This window comes from Hyperolius riggenbachi, chromosome 3 (genome assembly GCF_040937935.1).
Source record: "Hyperolius riggenbachi isolate aHypRig1 chromosome 3, aHypRig1.pri, whole genome shotgun sequence".
NCBI lineage: Eukaryota > Metazoa > Chordata > Amphibia > Anura > Hyperoliidae > Hyperolius > Hyperolius riggenbachi.
The window spans coordinates 251,481,982-251,503,230 of NC_090648.1; the positions used below are offsets into that span (position 1 = coordinate 251,481,982).

Consider the following 21,249-nt stretch of genomic DNA (forward strand, 5'->3'; position numbering starts at 1 on the left):
TTTCAAGACTACTCCTCACGGTTTAGGGCCCCTAAAATGCCAGGGCAGTATAGGAACCCCACAAATGACCCCATTCTAGAAAGAAGACACCCAAAGGTATTCCGTTAGGAGTATGGTGAGTTCATAGAAGATTTTATTTTTTGTCACAAGTTAGCGGAAAATGACACTTTGTGAAAAAAAACAATTAAAATCAATTTCCGCTAACTTGTGACAAAAAAATAAAAACTTCTATGAACTCACCATACTCCTAACGGAATACCTTGGGGTGTCTTCTTTCTAAAATGGGGTCATTAGTGGGGTTGCTATACTGCCCTGACATTTTAGGGGCCCTAAACCGTGAGGAGTAGTCTTGAAACAAAAAGGACCTGTGAAATCCCAAAGGTACTCATTGGACTTTGGGCCTATTAGCGCAGTTAGGGTGCAAAAAAGTGCCACACATGTGGTATCACCGTACTCGGGAGAAGTAGTACAATGTGTTTTGAGGTGTATTTTTACACATACCCATGCTAGGTGGGAGAAATACCTCTGTAAATGACAATCTTTTGATTTTTTTACACACAATTGTCCATTTACAGACTTATTTCTCCCACCCAGCATGGGTATGTGTAAAAATACACCCCAAAACACTTTGTACCACTTCTCCCGAGTACGGCGATACCACATGTGTGGCACTTTTTTGCACCCTAACTGCGCTAAGGGGCCCAAAGTCCAATGAGTACCTTTAGGATTTCACAGGTCATTTTGAGAAATTTTGTTTCAAGACTACTCCTCATGGTTTAGGGCCCCTAAAATGCCAGGACAGTATAGGAACCCCACAAATGACTCCATTTTAGAAAGAAGACACCCCAAGGTATTCTGTTAGTAGTACAGTGAGTTCATAGAAGATTTTATTTTTTTGTCACAAGTTAGCGGAAATTGATTTTTATTGTTTTTTTTTCACAAAGTGTCATTTTCCGCTAACTTGTGACAAAAAATAAAATCTTCTATGAACTCACCGTACTACTAAGGTAATACCTTGGGGTGTCTTCTTTCCAAAATGGGGTCATTTGTGGGGTTCCTATACTGTCCTGGCATTTTAGGGGCCCTAAACCGCGAGGAGTAGTCTTGAAACGAAATTTCTCAAAATGACCTGTGAAATCCTAAAGGTACTCATTGGACTTTGGGCCCCTTAGCGCAGTTAGGGTGCAAAAAAGTGCCACACATGTGGTATCGCCGTACTCAGGAGAAGTAGTATAATGTGTTTTGGGGTGTATTTGTACACATACCCATGCTGAGTGGGAGAAAGATCTCTGTAAATGGACAATTGTGTGTAAAAAAAATTAAAAAATTGTCATTTACAGAGATATTTTTCCCACCCAGCATGGGTATGTGTAAAAATACACCCCAAAACACATTATACTACTTCTCCTGAGTATGGCAATACCACATGTGTGGCACTTTTTTGCAGCCTAACTGCGCTAAGGGGCCCAAAGTCCAATGAGCACCTTTAGGCTTTACAGGGGTGCTTACAAATTAGCACCCCCCAAAATGCGAGGACAGTAAACACACCCCCTACAAATGACCCCATTTTGGAAAGTAGACACTTCAAGGTATTCAGAGACGGGCATGGTGAGTCCGTGGCAGATTTCATTTTTTTTTGTTGCAAGTTAGAAGAAATGGAAACTTTTTTTTTTTTGTCACAAAGTGTCATTTTCCGCTTACTTGTGACAAAAATTAATATCTTCTATGAACTCACTATGCCTCTCAGTGAATACTTTGGGATGTCTTCTTTCCAAAATGGGGTCATTTGGGGGGTATTTATACTATCCTGGAATTCTAGCCCCTCATGAAACATGTCAGGTGGTCAGAAAAGTCATAGATGCTTGAAAATGGGAAAATTCACTTTTTGCACCATAGTTTGTAAACGCTATAACTTTTACCCAAACCAATAAATATACACTGAATGTTTTTTTTTTAATCAAAAACATGTTTGTCCACATTTTTCGCGCTGCATGTATACAGAAATTTTACTTTATTTGAAAAATGTCAGCACAGAAAGTTAAAAAAATCATTTTTTTGCCAAAATTCATGTCTTTTTTGATGAATATAATAAAAAGTAAAAATCGCAGGAGCAATCAAATAGCACCAAAAGTAAGCTTTATTAGTGACAAGAAAAGGAGCCAAAATTCATTTAGGTGGTAGGTTGTATGAGCGAGCAATAAACCGTGAAAGCTGCAGTGGTCTGAATGGAAAAAAGGTGGCCGGTCCTTAAGGGGTAGAAAGCCCTAGGTCCTCAAGTGGTTAAAGCTAGCACTTTTTCAACTGAATATTGAAAAATTATTACAGGTCAATCATAGACTGGCAAAAAAAAATGCGAGATGTAGAGCTTTAAAAAAAAAAGTGCAGTGGTGCGATTGGCAAAGCGTAAGTTCCCCCAATAATCAAGTCAGAACGCAACTGGTAGAAAAGAGCCCTAAGGGCTGGAACTGGCTAGAGTGCTTTTTTGAGCATTTAGGCTTCTTGCACACCAAGACGTTGTGTTAGGTGCCACGTTAAGGTCGCATAACGTGCACCTAACACAACGTATGGTGCTGCAAGAGCCGACGGTAGAATGAGCCGCGTTAGGCGGCTCGATTCCTATAATGTCTCCCAGAGTGGCGCTGATTGGCCAGCGGGACCACGTGATGCGGAGCGAGACACTCCGCATCACGTGGTCCCGCGGGCCAATCAGCTGCCGCCAGTGCAGTGAATATTAAGTAGCCATGCGCGCGGCTACTGTAGCTGGCTCTCCCCGCCTCCTCTCCGCCCCCCACTGCGCATGTGCAAACAGTCTAACGCGGCTATAGCCGCTCCAACGCCGTAGCATGCTGCACTTTGCGCAGAACGTGCAGCATTACATGTAACGCAACGTGGGCTGTGTGAACAGCCCACTTGTGTTACATTGCTGTGCGTTGGGGGAGCGTTACAGGCGCACTAACGTGCGCCTGTAACGTCTTGGTGTGTAAGCAGCCTTAGGGATCGCTTTAAATCACTAGCGATTTCCTTAAACGCTCTGCCAATGTAAATGGATGGGTCTGATTCCACAGCAGCGATTGCGATTAGGGAAATTGCAATCGCTGGGCATGCAGCATTTTGGGAGCATTTGCACTCCAAAGTATATAAATACTGGCATATCGCTAATGAATCACTACACATAGCAATTTCTATGTGATTTTGAATTACTGCAAACTGTAAAAAAAAATAATAATTTGAAATGACCAATCAGAATTAAAATCGCTAATTGCAATCACAATCACTGGCAAACAGCTTGCACTTTTTAAAATGGCTTGAAAACGCACATGAAATCGCTTACAAGACAATTGCCATTTTCGACTTGTAGTGGGTTCCAGGCCTAAGGGCTCATTCATACTGGACATGATTTGCTGCATTTTGTGATTCATGTCCGATCGCATGCAAATCACAAAACGCAAAGTCATTTTCAAAGTTAAGAACATTGCTGAAACTCTTTTATACTGCTGTGATCCGATTGTAATCTGATTTTGCCAGATCACAAACATCCTGAATGCTGCATTTCTGTGTCCAAAAATTGCAGAAAAATCACAGGAAAAATTGTAAAGAAATACCAATGCATTATAAAAGAGCCCGCAGGAAATAAAGAGGGACAGATGGTAAAAAGGGAGTATTCAAATACCTCAACAAATATGGCCAGTTTCGTTTTGCCTTAATCTTCATGAAAATGTCTAATTTTCACACAGATGAGAATATTTGCAAAAATATATGGACATGAGAAAACACATTTTCACCAAATGCATTGAAGTCTACGAGCATGTGAAAATACATTACATATTAGTACCGCAGCCAAACAGTGCGAGTAAACTCTTGCTACTCGCGCTAATAAATTAGAGTGACTTCCTCACATCTCTTTGCACACTAGGCACGCTAGTGGCAGCGTAGCATGCGTTACCTAGCAACAGCCAATGCTTCATCTTGCCGTGCAGTAGTGACAGATTGATACCAAAATACTTCACTAGAGCAGCCGCTTCTTCGTTAATTAACAGGCACAGGTAATCTGAAATGATATAAATATATATATATATATATATACAGGTCCTTCTCAAAAAAATTAGCATATTGTGATAATGTTCATTATTTTCTGTAATGTACTGGGAAACATTAGACTTTCATATATTTTAGATTGATTCATTACACACAACTAAAGTAGTTCAAGCCTTTTATTGTTTTAATATTGATGATTTTGGCATACAGCTCATGAAAACCCAAAATTCCTATCTTAAAAAATTAGCATATTTTATCCGACCAATAAAATAAAAGTGTTTTTAAAACAAAAAAAGTCAACCTTCAAATAATTATGTTGTAACGATCGGTGTAACAGAGAGGGTCTGATTACTGGTGAACAGCAGTATCACCGAGAATACAGAATATACCCGATTATTGGTGATCTGCAGTATCACCGATAATCAGATATATATTCTAACCTCTGGACACCTGGGGAATAGGAGTGTTTTGGTGTAACAGTAATACTTTGAGTATTGCACCTTAGGAAAAGGTACAGAAGCAGTAAGGAGTACTGCACAGAAGTAAGTTCCTTCCGTATGCCTAGACGGGAGAGGGGGAGGAGCCAGGCTGAGGATAGGAAGGACAGAACGTGAGTGACACCAGAGAGAGGGTGTCACTAACAGGTCTAGAAACTGCCTCTAACAGTAAGGCCAGTTCTCGAGGTCGGGCAATCCAGGTCGTTATACACACAGACAGATACGGTACAGATTCAGGAGACAGATACGGAATCCAATAAACAGGCAGGGTTTGGCAACGGAGTATCAGAATAGCGGGGTACAGAATCGAAAGGCAAATACAGAGTCCAGGAATGAGCAGAGTTTGGCAACAGGATATCAGAGATAGCAAGGTTCAGAATCAGAGTTCAGCAGGATAGTCAGGCAGGCAGAAGGTCATAACAAATAATACAGTTCAATATTCCTAACACTAAGGTGTGAGGTCCGTGATCGTCAACACCTTTGGAAACTATGCTAGAACACAGATACAGACAAGGCATGAGTGCTACCACGTAGTGATCGCAACGACAGACAACCAGAGAATGACCAGCACCCAGTATATATACACTTGTGCTCTCCAGCACCTTCCTCAAGTGCTGGACCAATGAAAGTTGCTGTGATTGTCAGCTGACCAGCCTGGTCAGCTGACCTTTCTCTGACTGCCATAAAGGTTCTGCCTCTCCGCGCGCACGTGCGTCATTCTGAACCTAGGTGGACTATGAGTCCCAGCCACACCAGTACTGCTTTGCAATGACTTTGCTGACCCATGCGCGGGGTTGGTCGCACCGCTATCTGCACCGGCGGCTGCCTCTCCGCGCTGGGTCAAAGTGTCAGCAACAGAGCCATGCGTGCTAACCGCCGCGTCAGACGCGGCAGTTTTTCCGCATTCCGCCATGCTCTCCATGGAAACAGCCGCCTCACGCTGAGTGGAGGCGGCTGATTTTCCGACTTTCCTTACATATGTTCAGTTATGCACTCAATACTTGGTCGGGAATCCTTTTGCAGAAATGACTGCTTCAATGCAGCGTGGCATGGAGGCAATCAGCCTGTGGCACTGCTCAGGTTTTATGGAGGCCCAGGATGCTTTGATAGCGGCCTTAAGCTCATCCAGAGTGTTGAGTCTTGCGTCTCTCAACTTTCTCTTCACAATATCCCACAGATTCTCTATGGGGTTCAGGTCAGGAGAGTTGGCAGGCCAATTGAGCACAGTAATACCATGGTCAGTAAACCATTTACCAGTGGTTTTGGCACTGTGAGCAGGTGCCAGGTGAAGGTCTAATGTTTATCAGTACATTACAGAAAATAATGACCTTTATCACAATATGCTAATTTTTTTTAGAAGGACCTGTATATATATATATATATATATATATATATATATATATATATTTATATTTAAAAAAACTGGCTTTAAGCTCATCCTGTCAGGAACAGTGCGTGCCTTTTTCCTTTTGCTTGCTTGTGGCATTGTTCCTTTGAACTATGGTAGAATTTCACTGACCAACAACTGGTGGCTTCCTCCAGCCTGTGCAAGTGGATGTGCTGCCTCTCCTGTAGGTGGTGCCTGGAGCTGTGTGAACTTGCATGATGCATCTTTTTGCTATAAGGTTACAAATGCCACCATTAGGAAACATTCAATTTCAGCCAGAAGGTTGTGGGTGGCCAGCAAATGGGATGCTGAACTGCCTGACAAGTGCACGGTTCAACCTCCCATATCCAAAAGACCTTTGTGCAGTTTTAAAGTGCAGGTTCAGATTACCAGTGTATGTGGCAGATTTACTTTAAGGTGTCATGTTGTGTCTCGAAAGCTACCTGTACTGTACTGTAGTTGATGCTCGATGTTGTAACACAGTGTATACTGTGTATACTTGAGATTCTCAACACTCAGTGAAAACCACCACCTCACCCTTTAGACGGGACACTTACAATTTACAAATGACCCTCTATTAGATAGGTGTGCAGCACATTAAGGTCCCTGCCTTATCACAGACTATCTGCCTTAACCTTAATGTTCACCATCATTCCGAAGACCAATAAAAAATTAACATATTCACATCCCATCGTAGTGCATAATTGTATGATGAGTTTAAAACCCGCTTCACACTTGCGTTGCAGTGGCAAACGATCTGATCACCAGTCGATTGGATTCGTTTTCACTCCATTTCCGTTTTGTTGCATCTGTTTCATTTCCCCACATCCCCTCCCCCCCAGATCCCACCCCCAAAGTATATTTTTCTATTTATAATGGTCCTTTTCTTCACCAGTGTGAAGAAATGTTCCATTTTCTCATTGCCCCTAAAGCTGCGTTTTACCTTCCATTTCCACTTCTCTGGCCTCAGCAGTCCGGAAAAATTGCTGCAGAACCAAAATTGCGGTCCGATCAAGGTTTGTGTTTGTGCGGAACAGATCCGTTTGAACGGACGTTTGTGAATGGATCCATAGGTTAACATTTGATCCATTTGCATGGGTTAGGACCCGTTCCGTTCCGATCTGCGAACAGACTTTTTTTTTACTGCTAGTGGGAACTGGCCTAAGTTAAAAATACACACTCACATGAAGCTTAACATCAAAAGGCTGGACCCGTGTGTTTGCTGCCTGGCCGACTCACAAATGCACTGCTTAGAGTCCCGAATGGCGCAGACATCCATACTGGCTTGCTTCCGCATCTGTAGTCCCGCCCAATTAGTTTTGTCACCAAGAGTGACTTATAAGATGCATTGATGATTGTATTAACTAGAGGTTCACACATCTTGTTTGCAAATACCCTAACCTTTCTGTCAGCAGCACAATGCCTTTGTGACTTTATGTATCCAAATGTAACCTTCCAGCATACTGATAGTTTAGTGCGAAACTGCACAGTAAAGTAAAGGACAAAAAAAAAAAAGTGTACTTTGCAAAATAGCAAAAACATATAGTTTAAGCTTTGTATTTAATTCAGACCACACTAATTTCCCAAACTGTGCTTGGAAAATGTGCCCAACTTCAAGAAGAAACTTTATGTTATAGATGCTTGGTGTGTAATGATTCAGCAGAAGGCGCGGCGGAACGCCTCTTTATCCTTGCTGTATACATTACAAAGGCCATGTCACATTTGATTAATAGTATGTGCTTGCTGAAAATGCACTGTTTTCATGCTTTGCACAATGAACACAGACATTCACATAGGCTTAAGAACATTACTAGGAAAGGTAACATCGAAAACAATACTGCATCTACTGTGTTATAGTCTAATCTCTTTTTCCCGGAAAGAAGATTCTCACTTTAATTATACAGTTTTCCATCATAAGAGACTAGAATTCCGATATTGAAATCAGTCATTATTTTGCACGGTAAGAAAAATTAAATGACCGATTGTTGATAGATGCAGCTAAGTATAGCTGTTAGTGATTTTAATTAGGCATATTGTTTTAATACTAAAATACACAGCAACAAGTGCTGCAGTCATTAAAACCTAATCCTGTGTAGTTCTAGCTTTGTTGCACCAACACGTTCACAGTTATCATTTCAATATTGCCTACAAATTATGCATGTTAATGATTATATCAATCAAAATTCTAAAATTAGCATGATAATTACTAATTGCTTCATCTGCTGGAATGTGTGTGTTTGTTTTCCTTTATTGCCTGTGTAACTTGAGGATTTCATTCAAACCTGAAATATGTAAAGATCAGTAAAATGCAAGAGATTTCTTGACTTTTTTATATGAAAGAATTTAGTTATTTTCATTGTGTGTTGTGAATCACCAGACTGTTAGGGTTGGAACCCACCAGAGCATTTTTTGAGTGTTTAGGGATCGCTTTCAATCGCTAGCAATTTCCATAAAGGCTCTGCCAATGTAAATGGCTGGGACAGATTCCACTAGAGCTATTGCGATTAGGCAAATTGCAATCACAGGACATGCAGCATTTTGGGAGCATTTCCATTTGAATGTATTGTATAGGAGCAGGGGAATCGCTTGCAAAGCACTACCACAAATCGCTAGCGATTGCGATAGCGCTTTGTAGTGGGTCCCAGGCCTCAGAGCTGTTCTGCTAAAGTAAAAAAAAAGCAGTTGTAGTGATGTTTAGGTCAGCATTATCCTGCAATATTCATGTCTTCCTGTAGCCATTTTCTGTGATGTAGTATTACGTGGCATCCTCTCCCCATATGCTGAAAAAGGGGTCCGGTAATTTGAGCACTTGGTGAAGCCGCTTGTAGCATATTGTAGCATAATGGTAATATTACCGCTATTTTACTATTGGGCACTAGTCCTGATTTCAGCATCAGCAACCTTTTCTGTATGTACCGTATATATTACTGTATATTGGTATGTGGGCCTGCCTTAGCAGTACCAGAAATGCAGTAAGAGGGCTTCTTGGTTCTTTATAGCCCCTTACACACTCCTGGGAGTTCTATCTTACCATGAGCTTGTTGGGCAATTTGTAACTCTGGGTGTTTAATGTCCTACCCCATAGAACCATATTAATCTATGCCAGGCACTGACGAGGATCAACTAGTCCAAAGCAGTCTGTATGCTTGTGGTATTAGTATGGATCGGTACAATTAACAATCTAACACATCATTGCATTCAAGCAGTTCTGGAGGTGTGTTTAGTTTTCAGGGACAACAAAGGGATGATTTGCATATTTAGCAGTGATGCACTGTGGGACTCCTCATATGCTCACTCCAACCTGAATAATCGCAAATACCTTTTATATATAATTTAACCACTTAATCCCAACTGGACGAACATTCTCATCCAGTTTGGCTGCGCGCGCTCCTGCCACCAGTCGTTAGCCCAGCGATCAATGAATGGGATTATAAATCCCATTCACTGATCGAAGCCCGCAGCAGAAAAAACGTCAGCCTCTTAACAGAGGCTGCTGTTTTTCTGATTGTCAAAAAGTTTCCTGTCCTCCTAATGCGTCCTGGAAGCCTGATCGTATGCTTCCAGGACTTTTTGACTGTGGCCATCTTGTGACCAAATAGTAAAACTACACCCACATCTATTGTTTTATTAAACAAATGCATTATTTTACATTTAAAATTAGCTGTTTACCTCTGACACCACAAATTACCCAGATAATTAAAAAAAAACAAAATAAAAAAATTACAATTAAAAAAACAAACAAGCAATATAAATAGTTACCTAAGGGTCTGAACTTTTTAAATAAGCATGTCAAAGGAGTACATTAATATATTTATTTTAATTATGGGCTTGTAAATAGTGATGGACGCAAATTGAAAAACTGTACCTTTATTTCCAAATAAAATATCGGCGCCATACATTGTGATAGGGACATAATTTAAGTGTTGTAATAAGCGGTAGAAATGGGCAAATACAATACATGGGTTTTAATTATGGTAGCATGAATTAATTTTAAACTGAGAAATAATGATTTATTTCCATTTCTTTCTTAATATTCATGTTAAAATGGATTTAGAATAAAATAATTCTTAGCAAAATGTATCACCCAAGGCAAGCCTAATTGGTGGCGGAAAAAAACAAGATATAGGCTAATTCATTGTGATAAGTAGTGATAAAGTTATTGGCAAATGAATGGGAGGTGAAAGTTGCTCAGATGCAAAAAATAAACAACCCTTCGGGCTTAAGTGGTTAAGTTATCCAATGAATGGTATCATCCTGATTCAGAACTTCTTGCTTTTATTGATGGCTAACATGGTACAATATTCTGCTGCTTCTGTTTTAGGAAGGCAAAATTCAGTTTTACATATAATTTTTAGTAAGATGGCTTTTTGATCCTTTTAGCTCCTTACACACTCCAAGGCATTCTGATTCTGTAACGCTGGGTGCTTCAAGTCCTACTCCTACCCCATAGAGCAATGTTAATCCATGCCATGCACTGATGAGGATCAACCAGTCTATATTCATGTTGGATTAGTATGGCTCTGGACAATTAACAAGCCAACACATCATTGCATTCAGTGGTTCTGAAGGTGTATTTAGCTTACAGGGACAACAAAGAGATGATTTGCATAGTCAGCAGTGATGCACTGTGGGACATCTTACATGCTCACTTTAACCTAAATAATTGCAAATACCTTCTGTTTTAAGAAGGTTTTACATTCAGAAGAGATACACTCATAAACAGGCTAAAAAACAGCTGTTTTAAAGATGAAAGATTTCTCAACACAGCCCACCACATATTTAGAATGAAAAAAAAAATGCAATACAGATATTTGACATCTATGGTCAGGATGCAGATAAATTATTTGGTCAGGATGAATTTGCAAACTGGACTGGAGGAGGCATCCTGGCTGAGTCTTGTTGCTCAGTAAACCAACAGGGGGCAGAAACCTGCACTCTGCAGTAGGTGGAGAAGCTAAAAGTTGGGTTGTCACAGGCTAGAATGCCAAACATGAACCTGCAGGACTGAAACGGAAATGGTGGCAGTACAAAAAAAAGAACCGGTACTCACTGAGTAAAACAGTAATATAAGAAAATAAAAATCTTAACATTCAGTACTAGAGATTCTATTCCCTTCTCATTTTTAAGTATATAAGCACTACTGCAATCTGTGTGTTTTCAGTTGTACATAGATTGGGATGTATACATCTTTACTGGATTACTTTGAAAGGTAAAGGAGTAAAAAAATCTAAAAGCTATGGTAAATCTAAAGAAAATAGTTAGGGCATCCAAACATATCCAACCTGATGGATTCAAATGTTTTGACCGATGGTGCTGAGAGACAGGAAAGTGAATAAAATATTTGCTGTAAATAAAGAAACATCATTTACTCATTTACCATTTCATGGTGTTATTATTGGGGTAAATATACATTTTATGCGAAAATATTGTTGAGGTCCAGTTATACATTATTACATTTTAGATGCATTTGCTATTATCTGAGGCATTATTTAATTTTAAATTTCAATGTGTGTTATACCAGCTGGAACATTAATCTTATTATATCAAGCTGAGCTGTAACTTCACTATATTGCGGCTTTGATTCATGATGACCAACCCTGCATATTTCTGTATAGCATTTTTGCTTGATGTATATGACATTTTGTGCATATTGATGGTTGGCAACTATGGTCAAGCCAATTTTTCACCTGTGTATTGCGTGGAATAGCTTTTACCTGGTCTCACTCTTAGAGCATCAGTAGTGATCATTATAGGAAACCAATGGAAATCAACTCTGTGCGCAGCTTCTGGATGTAAATAATTTACTAATACTGACTTTACAAAATCTTTGGTACAAGTGTAATGTACTCAAACACCTAACCTTTCGTCAAATGACATTTGTCTGCAGAACTCAGGAAACATGCTGCTAACAAAATACATTGCAAATTATCATTATTAATATTTTTTTAAAATCTTGATTTGGTTCTCAACCACCTTTCTGCATTTCTTCTCATTGGATGCAGAGAAGAACAGCTACTTTTTGGTATTTTGCCGTCATGGGCAAATTTTATATGGGTGAAGCTTACCTGCATTCTCAGTGTGCATTTTTGGTTCAACATCTATGTCCATTTTCTACTAAATGAAACATAGAGTGTTTTTTATTATTGATATTTTAATCAGAAGTTACTATTAGTAAACTAATGTAAACTGTATGAAACTAAACTTAACTAAAAGAATGATATTTTGAATGTGAAACAATTGATGACAATAACCATAAATGTAAAATGCTATATATATATTTAACTGGACGACACAGTGGCGTAGTGTTTAGCACTCTCGCCTTGCAGCGCTTCAAAGTCCCAGCCATGGCACTATCTGCACTGAGTATTTAGTTCTCCACGTGCCTGTGTGGGTTTCCTCCGGGCACTCTGGTTTCCTCCCACATCCCAAAAACATACGGATAAGTTAATTAGCTGCCCCCTGAATTTGCCTTAGACCAGGCATGGGCAAACTTGGCCCTCCAGCTGTCAAGGAAGTACAAGTCCCACAATGCATTGCAGGAGTCTGACAGCCACAGTCATGACTCATAAAGGCAAATACATTGTGGGACTTGTAGTCCCGTAACAGCTGGAGGGCCAAGTTTGCCCATGCCTGCCTTAGACTATGATACATACACTACACAATACATACATATTACTATGGTAGGGATTAGATTGTGAATCCCTCTGAGGGACAGTTAAGTGACAAGACAATATAATCTGTACAGCGCTGCGGAAGATGTTGGTGCTATATAAATACTAAATAAAAATAACTGATGTACACTTATTAAAATAATGAAAAGTATAATCTAAAACAGTATTGTGATGGGTGGAATTGGAACATCAATATGTACAGTCTTGAAACATTACTTTGCTAAGCAGCTATATCACATTGCATACATAAAACTATTTATCTTATTTGATAAGCCAATTAGTTATTAAAAGATTAGCAACCTATTAGTGAGGATGATGAATATAACATGTATTTAAATGATTGCTAACAATTTGTGTATTGCGTTATAACTAAATTAGAAAAACTTACATTAAAATATAATTTGACACTAAATATGACTTGTAAATGCAATGATTTAATCTGGTTTCAATTAATTTGCTTCAATATTTTAGTATATTTTAACAAAAATGAATTGACAGCTGATGTGAATTAAAGTAAACCTGCAGTGATAGCAATGTGGGAACTGACTTTTTTTTTTTGTCCCGGCGGCGTTAAATACTATTACCCATGCAGGTCCACGTGGATGGTGGGGAATGATGTTGTTCGGCTTCCAACTATGGCTAGTTGCCGAATTACAGTGTTTTAAAAGTAACTTCAGCTCTGTCTTCTGACGGCGCCGAAGTTACTCACTGTGCACCGCTATAGCCGTAATTCCTTTCTACGGTCAATGGTGGTGCCGACTGCATCCAAATCTCCTGCGCTGAATTCCATGTGTTTGTATCTGCTTCCCTCCCCTGCCTCTACTACCTTTACAGATGGCTGAGCACCATATGCACAAACTATATTGTGTGAACCATGTAACCAGTAATATACCAGGTTTGCAAAATATGTAATGTTGCTACTGCACAGACGCAGTGCGCTCCTGATGACGTAGGCAAGTTCGCATGCGGCATGGGTGCAAGCCCACGCATGCGCAGAAGACACCAACCCATTGGGGGTCGGCGATACTTCAGAGGCTGCCAGCGGGACCCGGGAGAAGACCGGAGCTGTCACGAGGGACACATATGACCTCTAGTGGCTGGAAGAAGCCCCAGGTAAGTAAAGCTAAATTTAATGATATGCTTTGGATATGCTTTAGGTATCAGAGGTGTAGCTAGGGTTTTCAGCGCCCGGGGACAAAGACAGTTTTTGCACCCCTCCTCTGGACAAATTGGGCATGCATCAGAATATGGGTGTGGTCATGGGTGGAGCCAAATGTACAAATGCTGTTTAGGTAGCCAGATGTGCCCCCCTTTCCCGTTTAGATAGCCAAATGTGTCCCTTTTTAGATAGCCAGATGTGCCTTCCTTCCCCATGTTTAGATAGCCTATAGTTAGCCAGGTGTGCCCCCGGCCTCCTAGTTCTGCTGCTGTTAACACTTCTGCATTCCTCTGCAGAGTGAGGGAGAGAAGCAGGGGCACCATTCAGCAAACCACCTCTGAATCACTTGGGGGTGCGGTGGCCATGCTTTGTGCCCCCTTACAGTGCTGCGCCCGGGGACAGGTGTCCCCCCTTGCCCACCCATAGCTACGCCTCTGTTAGGTATACCTAAGTATGATTACACAAAAATGTTAAAAGAAACATGAATTTAATGGAGATTAAATGTTCCATTGTAGACTTACTTTTTAAAAATACAATCTGCTTGGCTAGGAACCTTCTGCTTCTAGTACTTTTTGAGTCATTTACCAGAATGAGCACCCAGTATTCCTACACCCCCAGCTATGCTCATTGCTTCAATTTTAGAATTAAATTCCAAAAATGGACAACAATGCTTGACAAGTTCTCTCACATCAGTTAAAACAAGAAATCCAGTTTGATTAATCTTCCTGGCGGTAAGCCCGAGCTGAGCTCGGGCTATGCCGCGCAGGAAGATATCTCAGCCCCTGGTGGGGCGATTCCGCTCATTTAAAGTGCTGTGCGCGCAGCTAGCACTTTGCTAGCCGCGCGCACAGTTTGATCGCCGCTGCTCTGCGGCGATCGTCCGTATGCAGCGGCGGAACAGGCCCCCCTCCCCGCCAGAGCCCTGCGCTGCCCGGACCAATGAGTTCCGGGCAGCGCTATGGGCTGGATCAGAGGAGTCTGACGTCAGGACGTCGGCTGACATCCATGACGTCATTCCAATCATCGCCATGGCGACAGGAGAAGCCAAACAGGGGAACGCGTTATGTACGCATTCCCCTGTTTGCTATTGATGCCGGCGACGATCGCACTAGAGGGACACATGCGCCCTCTAGTGGTGTTTCATGTAGCTACCACTCTGGTAGCTTTACATGAAACAAATTTTTTTTTAAAAAAAATTGATTTCTGCCTATTTGGCAGAAAAAACAAACCGCCAGGAAGGTTAATGGTGAAATATTTTCTAGAATACTTAAAGCAAGTATTTCTGAAAAAAGACAGGCATTTAGACTGCGTTTCTCACAGCCGAACATACCAGACCATGCCAGCTGTTTGGAAATATAAACCCTATGAGCACCAGAGGGTCCCAATGTTGCTTACAGCAGTGAAGGTGTGAACAAGTTTTTCTCTACTGTTATACTCCAAACTCTGTGCCAATGTAGAGCTTAAAGGGACTCCGAGCAGTGCAGAAACTATGGAAAGATGCATATCATTTTAAAGCTCTCTTTTTCCTCTTTCCAATGATATATAAACCTCCGCCCTACACCTTTTAGTTTTCTCTATTTTCGCGATTGAAATTGCCGTGGCCACAATTTCGATCGCGAAAATAGAGAAAACTAAAAGGCGTAGGGCGACAATTTAGGGGTCGTCAGAAAGAGGAGAAAGAGAGCTTTAAAATGATATCCATCTTTCCATAGTTACATTGTATTACACAGGGTGACTTTTTCCTAAAGTCAGCAACTTCATTCTGCTGAATGGAGCTGCTGACTTTGAGAAAAAGTCGCCCTGTGTAATACAATGTAACTATGGAAAGTTGGATATAATTTTAAAGGTCTCTTTCTCCTCTTTCTGACGACCCCTAAATCGTCACCCTATGCCTTTTAGTTTTCTCTATTTTCGCGATCAAAATTGCAGCCGCGGCAATTTCAATCGCGAAAATAGCGAAAACTAAGAGGCGTAGGGCGGCGGTTTATATATCATTGGAAAGAGGAGAAAGAGAGCTTTAAAATGATATGCATCTTTCCATAGTTTTTGCACTGCTCAGAGTCCCTTTAAAGCAAGGTCACATGGGAAGCATAGGCTACTCCATAGTTTGATGCACCATCAACTACCTTCTTAGTGACTTACAGAAGTGGAAGAGGTGAGCAAAAGTGTTAGCTTACTTAAACTTAAATGTGCTCACAACATTGTTAATTGATGCGATTAATGATGACATATATTTGTATTATTCAAACACCAGTGAGTCCTCACTAGGTTCATACTCTTACTACTCAGTGTGCCCAGGGCTTATAAAAGCTGCGCAAAGATGATAAGACAGTAAAATAAGTGTAAAATATAAGCAGTGTAAGCACACAAAGTATAACCAGAACTAAGGGTAAGAAACTGATAGCAGAAAACAAAGCAAGCGCTCACCAATATGGGCCGCATCTGAATGACTCACCATCTCATATGCACCGCTTAAATAGCTCAAATACACACTCAGCAATCAGACAGATGCAAAACATATGCAAAACTAAACTAAATACTTACCATGCAAAACAGGATAGCACAATGGGTGCTGCTAGCCTGGTAGTTACAGAACTGTGGATACAAAATATAGGTAAAAGGCTGCGCATCCCTGACCCATACTAAGAAACTGATAGCAACGGATAATTCAAACACACTGCACTTTTTATGTTTGTGTCATTCACACACTGACACATCTTGGACTATTTGATCCGTTTGCTGCTTTTAGAAGGGTTTCTTGGCTTCACAGAGTTTTTTTGAGCTATAATTAGTTTTTAGTGAGAGTTATGCTAAAGTTCAACTGCAGTCCACCTACAGAGAAACTGTCATGTTCTTAATTCTTAACCCTTACAGCAAGAAAAAAATAAAAAGTAATACAGCCTCGTTCAACGTAAGATTGGCGTATTACATTCACGTTTATCTGATCATATTACAGATGCTGCTTGCATGACATGAGTTATGCCATGTGCGTAATGTGCACTGTGCAATTATATAAAAGCCCAGTAACCTTTACATGCATTGTCTGTGTAAGTAGAGTTTACCAGCAGATAGTGAATAAACCCTATAATTCCATTGTTTTCTAGGTTGAAAAATATGCATTCACCAACAGGATAATGACCCAAAATACAGCGTTCAGCTATACTATGGCCGAGTGCCCACCGCTAACTAGGCCTCTGGTGTAGGCAAATCCCGGAGCTAAAACTAACCCCTGGTGCTCAGCTATACTATGCCAATATTCCCAGCCCAGTTGCAGAACTGCTGCAGCTGAATATTGCTTGGCTATGCTATAGCTGAGACCCCATTAGGGATAAAAGTGCCCATCCATACTCCTTGCACCATTACCTAGAGCTTGGCTATAGTTTGGCTATACTATAGCCAAACTCCAGTTACCAAATGACACACTTGACACCACCATAGTGTGTGAGTGACGAGGAGGCAGCGATGACATAGTTGCATTGCGGCTTATGGTGGTGCCCAAATTAACAGGCTTTCTTTGCACCCTCTTTACCAGTCACATCATTTTGGTCCATGTGATTTTCATTCATTTTATTATTTCAATGAATGAAATCAGAAATCTGATTTTGGTTAATAAAGCATGAAAAACGATGTAATAATGCGTCAGTAAATTTTGGAACCTGTGGGTTCTTCGTTTTGCATAGAAGGGTATCAACAAAGTTATCCACAAGTGTAATTCACTCCAACTTTTATCAGCACAAAATGAAACTTTGCCTGGAAATTCAGTTTTGTAAGAAAAATCTCATCTTTAAATCCAACTTATTTCCACTTGATTAGGAGCGAGCCTATTATCTGCATGTGATAAAAGTTTCCTCTGCCTATAATTGCACATTTTGGTAATGCTTTCTGGAAATGCATTTCATGATATTGAGTTTCTGTAACAGCAACATTGCTTTGCACATCAATGATTTTTAGAGAAATCTAGCAAATCTCATTGAAGATGAACACAGATACCAGAGACTTCATTTTAAAATATGACACATCATTACACTGTTAATTAAAGCAATTTCAGGTTACTTTGTTATAACAGTCTCACAAATGATCACACTTCTTTGCACTTTTGCAGAGATAGCTCCATGAAGCATTAACTCTCTTTTAATCAGATATTTAAAACATATCTCTCTTCCAGTTATCATTTTGTAGTACATTGAAAGGTACATGCAGTTATAAGCATGAACTATACGTTCACAGTCTCCTTTTATTAAAAGCATGTTTTAATTTGTAGATAAAAGACTTTGCACATGTAATTAATGCTGTCAGGATTTATCACAGCGAGTATTCAGGACTTGAACTAGCCTTGTATTTATACTTCTCTCCATTAATCTGTAGGTGTAGAGAAAGCTACTGGGAGTTCCCTGGACTGCCAGAACATCCGACCAGTCAATACTTAAAAAAAATGAGGCCAGAGTGTTCACTAGAAGGGCTGATACTACTATTAAAACTCAAATACTTTGGTCTCATATTGAGAAGACCAGATTCTTTGGAGAAGTGCTTGATGCCTGGAAAAATTGAGGGCAAAATAAAAGAGGATGGCAGAGGTTAAGATGGATAGACAGCATATGTGAAACAATTACCATGTCTATGCCACAGCTGAAAAAGGCAGTGATTGACAGACACATGTGGTGTGCAAAAGTACATATAGTAACTAAGAGTCGGGGCTGACTAAACGAGCGAGAAGGACATTAACTTGCACAGACAGAATGTATGCTCACTGGCCATGCCTTATTGGCTGGCAGGATGTATATAAATATGCAGATGAGAGCTCCTCCCTCTCTTAAAGTCAATGCCAAGCATTGGGAGAAGCATTTTTGTCTCTAATGCTGGCCATACACTGGCCCGATTTGCGCCTGTTTTGACAGCAGATTTGATCACTGGGATCGAATCTGCTGCCAATCGTTCACGCTACACGCCGAATTTCGATCCATTTCGTCCGATCCCGTCGATCGCGCCGTGCGGAAAATAACCGTCGACCGCGGGTAAAGAGCGCATCGCTAGCGGCGTTCGAGTGCCCGACGACCGACGCAATAGAGCCCGCATACATTACCTGCTCCGCCGGCGCGACTCCAGTCTCCCGGTCACCGCTGCTCTGTCTGCGCTCTGGTCTCCAGGTTGACCGGGGGACTGGAGTCGCGCCGGCGGAGCAGGTAATGTATGCGGGCGGGTGGGGGCAGCAGCAGCAGCACCACCACAACAGATTGTGAACGGTTCCAGGCTGAAATCGGTTCACAATCTGTTTTCTGTAAAGGTAGCCATACGATCCCTCTCTGATCAGATTCGATCAGAGAGGGATCTATCTGTTGGTCGAATCTGATGGCAAATCGACCAGTGTATGGCCACCCTTAGCATTATTTGTGCCATGTGTAATATAAATAAATCTACTACTCACCACTGAAGAGAAGCTGCTGTGGAAGTGTATATGTATTTTTTGTACATTTATATTTGTTTTTATCTATTACCCTCAATTACTATGTGGATAGATAGATAGATAGATAGATAGATAGATAGATAGATAGATAGATAGCCAGACAGACAGACAGACATATTAAAAATTGATACTTCACTTTTCTGAATCCCACATACTGATTTTATTGCTGAATTGCCTGAGCAAAAAAAGTGTCTTGTCTTATTGGTTCGGTATGCATATATCTAGCACAACTATTAACTCTCCTGACCAAGAGCTTTGTTGATCTTATTTTACTACACAGCAATAAAACAAGAAAGCCTTCAATCTTGCTCTCAAAGCAACAGGTGGATGTGTGAAAAATGAAACCGTCCCTAAGACCAGCCCTGACTTTCCAGTTACAGTTATAATCAGGCAATTCCAGGTGATGCTAGAAGCAATCTTGCTTCCTTAGGGCTAAGGTGTATGGACAACTAACTTGGGTTCATTCTCAATTTACATTCAGTTGCTCATTAGCTCGTGCCCCAGTTATATGAGTGAATGCGCATGTAAAACTGAGGTGGACCTGAACTTGCATTTAAACCAAAATCATCAACTGACATTAATTTGTAGAGATGAACTGCAGTAGAATTCTGTATATGCTATATATATATGGTACCTTGTGACTGTGAGGCTATTGCTGTACACAGAGGGTAGAGCGGCACAGTGACCACGGAGTACACTTAAGATGCGGAAGTGAGGTCATTGCTCATTTCTTGTATTAGAAGTGTGTCACATGATTTATGTGGGCTGTTCTCTTTGGGTTGTCACATATCTGCAGGTCTGTGAGTGTTAGGGATAGGGAAGCAACAGGAAGCTACATACCCCCACTGACACCAGTGCCCTATAAGGCCATTGGGTACCTACACTGGGTGTGGCTACCTGTACTGGGGGGACACCTTGGCTACCTTTACTCTGTGACACCTTGACTACCTATACTAGTGGTGGAGGCGGTGGACCTTTGGCTACCTACCTATACTGGATAGTTACCTATTTTTTCCCCGTGGGTGGGGGCACCTTTTGGCTACCTATTATTACCTATTATTATGTGAAAAGGGGCCTATGACTGAAGGGAGGGGGTACAGATAATGTGTCACTTTGGGTCACAAAAACCTTAGCAGCACCCTTAATACTTAGAGCAGGCTAGTTTCTATTCTCTACTTTTTGTTGATTTTCTCTATACTGTATTTGTGCCCTTTGCCTATTTTTGTTTCTACATAACTTTGCACTCACATACATCTGTATACCCCTAAACATCAATTTCTGTCAGTCCTGTTACAGCATATTCTGATATTTGAGGGGATGTTTCTGCCACTACTGCAAAGCACCCAGCCTTTTACTTTAGGTACTATTTCTGCCGTTGCGTAAAATGTATGATTACATATAATTTTTTTTATTGTAAATAAGTATAACGTAGGGGAAAAAAAAGACACAGAAAAAAATGAGAATCCTTCTCTCTTACCTCAGGTCACAGGACTCATTACGCTTTACTAGCAAACGGTTATAGAGACACCTTTTTAACTACTCACAGATGTCTTTTATTCTATCGCATAACAAAACTCAGTATGGATTCCACATCTAAGAAAACTGGAATTGGGGAATAGATCATTCTGTGGAAGAGTCAACGTAAAACGATTCAGCTTCAGAAAAACAAAGTCATAAGATACTAAATGCAATGCCTTTCTCTTGCAAGTGAAGGTTTGTCAGGATATTGCCTTATGCAGTTTGCCTATGGGTAAAAAATGACATATTTCTCACTGCGAGAGTAACTACAAGGCTGTACTGCTACAACAAGACAGGACGTTAACGTGAGAGTGGAGAAATGAAAGTGAGACAAAGTTAAACACACTTATCCTTTTATGCTGTTTTATAAATGTGTAATTTTGTCATGTTCAGTCACGTATTGCTGCCCTGCTGAAACTGCTGTGGAGCATGGAAGAGATTGAAAATCATTCTAATAAAAAGGATTTTGAGGGAGACTGAGAAAAAAAACCTGTTCCAGAGAAATTAGGAGCTAATTATGC

At 40.7% G+C, this 21,249-nt stretch overlaps 1 protein-coding gene across 2 annotated transcripts in view; it reads right to left on the reverse strand.

The window, feature by feature from the left end:
• GRM3 (glutamate metabotropic receptor 3) overlaps positions 1–21,249 on the reverse strand; it is a 315,278-nt gene that overhangs the window by 156,686 nt on the left and 137,343 nt on the right. Inside the window, exon 1 of one of the 2 annotated variants that reach the window (XM_068276168.1) lies at positions 3,944–4,011. The exons of the other annotated variant lie outside the window; for it this stretch is intronic. The gene's annotated coding sequence lies outside the window, so the exon portion shown is untranslated. Of the gene's footprint in view, positions 1–3,943; positions 4,012–21,249 lie in introns of those variants that run through there. 2 annotated transcript variants of the gene reach the window in all.